We start from the raw sequence: 6304 nt of genomic DNA, 5'->3' as shown, positions 1-6304 counted from the left end.
CATATAGCCTATAGAATACTTCCCAGGGAATGTGTTAGATGTCTCATTGAAACACACCGGGCAAAATCACCTTGCAATCTCTTTGTAGTCATGTAAATGAACATTGCCTCATTTGGGTCAGGTCCTTGGACAGCCACTTTGTCCCAAAGAAGGACCTGAACTTGAACTACTTTGTAAATAAGGCCAACATTATCCGGGTAGATCTGGGGTTGGCTTTGGAGTATAGCCTCTGACATTATTTTGCATTTGAATTTTCAGCTTGATTAATCAAGCAGGGCGGCTTTGCCTAGGTCCTGGGGACTTGTTGAGCAAGGTTTGAACTGGGCACTAGAGCAGTAGTATGTTTCTTTTGTGAGCCAGCAAACATGCCAAAGTTACGGGCAGATCCCTTGTCTGGAGAGCGGCAGCAGATTCGCTGGTTATTCTGAACTAAGAAGCTGGCCCAGGGAAAGAGATGCCGGAGTTACCATGGCTGAATAAAGGGGCCAAGCAGGTGAGACCCAGCACCTGGGACGCCCTGGTGAGTGGCTTAGCTTTTCAGTTGTTGTTCCTGGTGTTCGCAGGGTCCTAGATGTGGGGCTTGGCCATTTTCCATGGTGCTTGCAATCGCTCTGGATGCTGTACACAGCAGAACCTCCTCTTGTGAACTGACTCGGAATGTGTGTCTCCATTTTCTTTTCTTCTCCCTTCCTCTCTCCCTCCCTCCCTTCCTCCCTCCTTCCTTTCTTTCTCTTTCTTTCTATATGTATGACATTTGTGTATCTATGCATGTATACACACACACACACACACACACACACATGCACACACACACACACACACACACACAAGCACACATGCGTGGGTAAGAGAACCTGGTCTCTGAGTGAATAAATACAATGTTCCTGTTGCAAACATTAATTTTTAACTTTAACAGAATCTCCCACTATGTCTAAGAAATTGATTCAACTGAATATGTTCCCAGCAGTTTATAACACTGTTTCTACATTCCTGGGTCGTAGCTATCCATGTTCATGGATGAATGTCCTTAGGCAGTGAGCTGTCCTAGACAATTTCTGGAACTTTTGGGCTCAGTGAGAGCCACTGAGGTGAAGCCTAGAGGAAAGGTAAACAGTGGAGTCTAAGTGGCCTTTCAATGGACTATGTAGATTGGCACATGCCCAGAGATGGATACATTCAATACTGTGGTTATTTCTAAGGGCTGATGGATACTTAGAGTCATCGTGGAAAGCTTTGTATCCATTATCTAATATTACAAAGCTCTAGGAATCATTGTTGTTACTTAGTTCTCCATCAGAAACAGAGAATCTCAGTAAAGATCTGGGAGAAAGAGTAAAGTGTGGACTCCAGCACCAATATTTTGATTCTGGAGTAAAAATTGAAATGGAGGTCTGTTTGACCTGAGAGCTCTGTAGTGTATATGAGTTGGCTTGCTTGAGGTTCTGACCCAAGACTACTTCAGTTACCCTGACTGCCTAATTCTTGTCAAGCATGCACACACTTTTATGCACACACACACACACACACACACACACACACACATGCATGTACAAGCATGCACACACACATAGATACATGTATAAGCATGAACACATACACACTTTAGGAAGTTCAGCTCAAGGCCTTATGCATACTAAGACAGTACTCTGTGGCTGAGCTACACTCTCAGTCCTAGGTCCTATATGAGTTTAGTGGCAGATCTTCCTGACCCTATGGTATACCCATGTAACACCAAAGCCACTTGTCCCTGTGCGGTTCTCTTAAGCCTCTACTACAGTGTAACAAGTTCTCTCAGACCCAAAAGGCATTCATGTTGGCTTTGCACTCTATGGTTATACTTAGGGATCTGTGTGCGATTTGGTGGGGAGAGCATTTTCTTTAGTATTAGGAGACGTGCTAATTGGAACTTTTTCAGAACATTCCTGTAATTAGATCAGCTTGACAGAGGAGAGGAGAAGGTTCTCAAAGATTGTCAAGACTTTTTAATCAAGAGGCTTTGAAACACACAATCACACATAATGACCAATATTGGCCTCTTGACATATTAAAGCTTAAATGGCCAGGTAACTATTTGTCCTTCAGAGGCCTTCAAAAGAAGGTTACATTTTTTCAAATAATCAAAAAATGATCGGCAGCTCTGATGCTGTTTAAAGAAATAAGAAAATGCCACAGCTTCTACTATTCCAGTTGCGTTTGTCTAGTGTGTTTTAAATGAAAGCCATGGCAGGGTTCCTTGTAAGGGCAACTTTCAGTGCCAGACAAAGGATTTCTTTGTCACCTCTGTCACCTTTGGCCATTTAGGGTGTGGAAATGCTTAGTCAGCCTTCAGGAATAAACAAGCTCTTCCAATTTCCACGGCCCCAGGAAAGACTAGAAATCGGATGTTGAGTTAAGAGAGAAGCAGAAGTTAGGAAGCCTTTCCCCCGCCCCCCACCTCTACCGCCTGCCGCCTGACTCCATTCCACAGCGGAACCTGCTTCTGCTGAACAAAGCCTTCTGCAGGAGAAAGTGTTTGGATCGCTTTCACGTGGCCTGCAATACAACTCCTGTAGGCAGAGTCTTAGTTGAAAAAGAAGCTATAATTTCCTAGGTCCTGCTGGTCTGTTCTAAGCATGTCGCTTCCCATGCATGGCTGATGGGTGGGGGTGTGGCACGGATTGGGTCTCTTTTGTGTCGTTGGGTTTTGTTTACTTTCTCTGCCATTTTGCTCTGGTCATTGTGCTAGCAGCAGCAAGGATTATCCTCAGGAGGAAGCAATCTGGTGGGAATTACTGCAGAGTTTCAAGCTCTTCCTGCCTTGCTAGATAGATCAGTCTGGCTCTTTTCTCTTGCTTCTTCCCCAGGAGGTCTGAGCGTGTGTTTCCTTGGAACAGAGGTATGTTTTGTAGTTTTACAGTTGGAAGCTGCAGGTTGGCAGGGAGCTCATATGAATTTTTCACAGCACCAAGGCCCCAGGCTGGGCTAGAAAGGGCCTGGGAGTTTGCTGAAGGAGAGCAAATATTTAAGACTGAGATATGATTTGAACATAGACCATGTCAAAGTCTGATTTTGGAAAATCTGTACTTTTCATGACCCTGGAAGCCTTTGACCTTTCTAGGCACAAAGTTAATACTGGCTGGTGACCAATCTATGTTATAGAAAATGCTTTGTGAGTAGTTACTCCTGTTTATAGGAGGAAACAAAACAAAACAAAACAACAACAACAACAACAAAAAGCCCTTGGTTAATATTTGAAAGACAATTTTTATTTCATCTCACCCTTCAGGTTGGAATCTGAGCATAGCCTGGTGTCTGGGAATGTTTCCCACTCTCCTTTTTTGGGATGTATGCTTCTTTGCCTGGAGAAGTTTCAGTTTTTTCTTCTTCCCTCATGGTGCACTGGTGTTTTGAATATCCTATAGTTAACCAGTTACCCAGCAATCACTGCAGTTCCACGTCATGGGGATTTTCTATTCTGATCTTGTCTATCTGGTGTTCTTTGTGCTTCTTATACCTTATATATCTTATATATGTCTTTCCTTAGTCTGGGGAAATTTTCTTCTACGATCACATTGAAGATCTGGTCTATGTCATTGATGGGGATGCTTTCCCCTCGTCTATGCCTATGATTTGACTTTTCAGCGTCTCCCACATTTGAAAGTGTATGTTCCATCCCTGTGTCTTGCTTATTTGGTCTAGATCCTCTGCTTTATCTTCAAGCTCTCACGTTCTATCTTCTGCACAATTTATTCCATTTGTAAAGCTTTCCTTCGAGTTTGCTGGTTGAGCTATTGGGGTCTTTCAATGGCACCTTCATTTCCACTTGATTTATCTCCTTATTGAGTTCCATTCTCAAGTCCCGAATGGCTTTTCATTTTCACCAGCCTGTGCTTTCTCAGGTGCTGTTCCCCTAACGCTCTTTCTTCTTGATTTCATTGAGCTGCTTTAAGCTCTTTGAATTCTTTGATAAAGGTTTTTGCTGTTTTGTTGTTTGTTTTTGTTTTTTGCTTATTTGCTTTGAGACAGGGTCTCACTTTGTAGCATTGGCTTTCCTGGAATTTACTATGGAGACCAGGCTGGCTTTGAACTCATGGAATTGCCTTCCTTGCCTCTTGAGTAAGTGTTGGGATTAAAAGTCAAGGATTTCAGCACTACGCCTGACTATGGCTGTTCTTTTAAGTTCTGTGTCCTGGGGTTTGTCTAGGTAATTCTCATTGGCAAACACTTTTACAGAACTGGCTGGCCCTTTTTGGAGAGAAGATACTGGATTGATTTTTTTCTCATATTGTTGCAATGTTTCATGCTTTTGCAATGAGATTTGAGTGTGTGGACTTCTTTTTTTCTAAGTCTGATATGGATAGGACAGATTGGAAAGAGAGGGCCTGGATGGAGAAGGGTGTGGGAGATTTGGTTAGGTGGAGAGGTTAGATGTGGCAAAGAAGAGCCATCATTCTTTTTAAATTTTTACTTAAAGTTTTACTTACCATTGAGTGGTTCTGTATGCGTATCTGTCCGCATACATACATATGTATACAGGATATACATTTGTGGAGGTCAGCTCTTTCCTTTCATCCTGAGTTCCAGAGACCAAGTGAGGTTATGAGGCTCAAGGAGCAAGAACTTTGACCTCCCAAGCCATCTTGTCAGTGCTGTATCTGCAGTTCTGTATCCAGAGATTCAACCAACCTTGAGAGAAAAAAAATTTTTTTTTTAGAAAAAAAAATGCCTGTGATGAAGATGCCTTGACTTCTTCTAGGTCATGATCTGCTACACAGTACAGTATAAGAATGCTTTGCAATGCATTTCCACCAGATTAGGCATGAGAGGCAATCTAGAGGGAATTTAAACTTTACAGGAAGATGTGTGTAGATTCTCTGCAAATGCTACCATTTTACTCAGCAGACTCTGGTAGCAGTGCATATTAGTATCCCATGGAGGTCTGAGAATCAAACCACCATGGATACCAAAGCATGACTGTGTATAGAAATGCACATACATGCATGTATGCTTGTGAGTGTATATGCATGCCCTTAATCTGTTTTCTTCTGCACTATTCTGATTTTTTTCACATAGTAACCATTTATGACTGTATTTTGAGAACTGCTTTCCAGTAAATGAAAAATTGCCCTCATTGATATTTTGCTCTTTGTTTTTTTGTGCTTGGGAGTGACTGTGTTCACATGTTAACAAGCCATTTGTTGTTCTTTTCTGTGAACAGCCTTTTAAAGCTCTCTGTCATCTTTTCCTTTGGTTTCTGGTCTTTTAAAGCCTGTCTCTGAGAAGTCTCTATTATTGAGGAAGTGAGCTCACCACCATGGGTGGAAATGTTTCTCTCTCTCTATTGTTCCTCTATAGACACCAACGCTTTTGGAACTCAGATCTCAAGTGTTGTTCAGAAAACCCCTCTCAACTATAAAAAGAAATGTTAAAAATATAGTTGGTAACATTTACTGAATAAAAATAAATGTACCAGATATAAATTAAGCAATTGACATGAGTCTCTTACTTGATCTCCCTAGGTTGTATGTCTTAAGTACATGCCGCTGTTTTCTACCCAGAGAAACTGGCGGACAGGGTAATCCATCATTCCCAGACAATTTGGATAAAACAGATTAGTAGAAATAAGCATTATGTAAACATTTCTATTCTAAGCTTCCTTTCCTTTTAATTTTACCATTTTGAGAAGAACACATTCTTCTAGAAGAACTATTGGACATATTCAGTACAGCAAAACATAGCTTCTGTCAAAGACGCGAGGGAACTAAAAGCCGTGCTACAAGTGAGAAGCAGGAAAGGGCTGTGCTTGTCCTCTGGGGTTCCCAGCCAGTGAGAAAGCTGATGTGAGTAAGGATGATGGACTAGGCGGGATCCTGCTGTGGCACAATCACCTTGGAACTAAGGACGCCCATCAAGGCCACATATCTGACCCCCAAGGACCCCTGTTTAGTTTAGGGTCAGTAGAACCTTTGGAGAACTTGTGAGATCACAGCCAAGTCAGGTTTTCCTTATCAGTATGAGACCCTTCAGTCACCGAAGTAACTGTTATTGGACATTAAAGGCCATGTGATTCCCAGGTCTCTAACTTTAGCCTTCTGTTCTGCATAGGGTTGGTCACATAGCAAGTGAGTAGCAGGAAAAATGGCCTGACAGGCAGGATTTTTGACAGTTTTATTTTTGCCTGAGTCTGGACAGATTCTTTTCTTCTCTTTCCTTTTCTTTCCTTTCCTTTCCTCCTCCTCCTCTTCTCTCCTCTTCTCTCCTCTTCTCTCCTCTTCTCTCCTCTTCTCTCCTCTTCTCTCCTCTTCTCTCCTCTCCTCTCCTCTCC

The 6304-nt window shown here is 42.3% G+C and overlaps 1 protein-coding gene across 3 annotated transcripts in view; it reads left to right on the top strand.

Annotated features, from left to right (window-relative positions):
• Window positions 1-345: 345 nt before the first annotated feature.
• The window catches only part of Ipcef1 (interaction protein for cytohesin exchange factors 1), a 158885-nt gene continuing 152926 nt past the window's right edge, over window positions 346-6304 (top strand). For 2 of the 3 annotated variants that reach the window (XM_021174271.2, XM_029482789.1), the window contains exon 1: window positions 346-520. The gene's annotated coding sequence lies outside the window, so the exon portion shown is untranslated. The remainder of the gene's footprint in view (window positions 521-6304) is intronic. The other variant, XM_029482790.1, reaches the window with a different exon arrangement.

The sequence above is a fragment of the Mus caroli genome, chromosome 10 (genome assembly GCF_900094665.2).
Source record: "Mus caroli chromosome 10, CAROLI_EIJ_v1.1, whole genome shotgun sequence".
Classification (NCBI taxonomy): Eukaryota; Metazoa; Chordata; class Mammalia; order Rodentia; family Muridae; genus Mus; species Mus caroli.
Note: the sequence above shows the minus strand (reverse complement) of the source record. Positions and strands in the feature narration are given on the sequence as shown.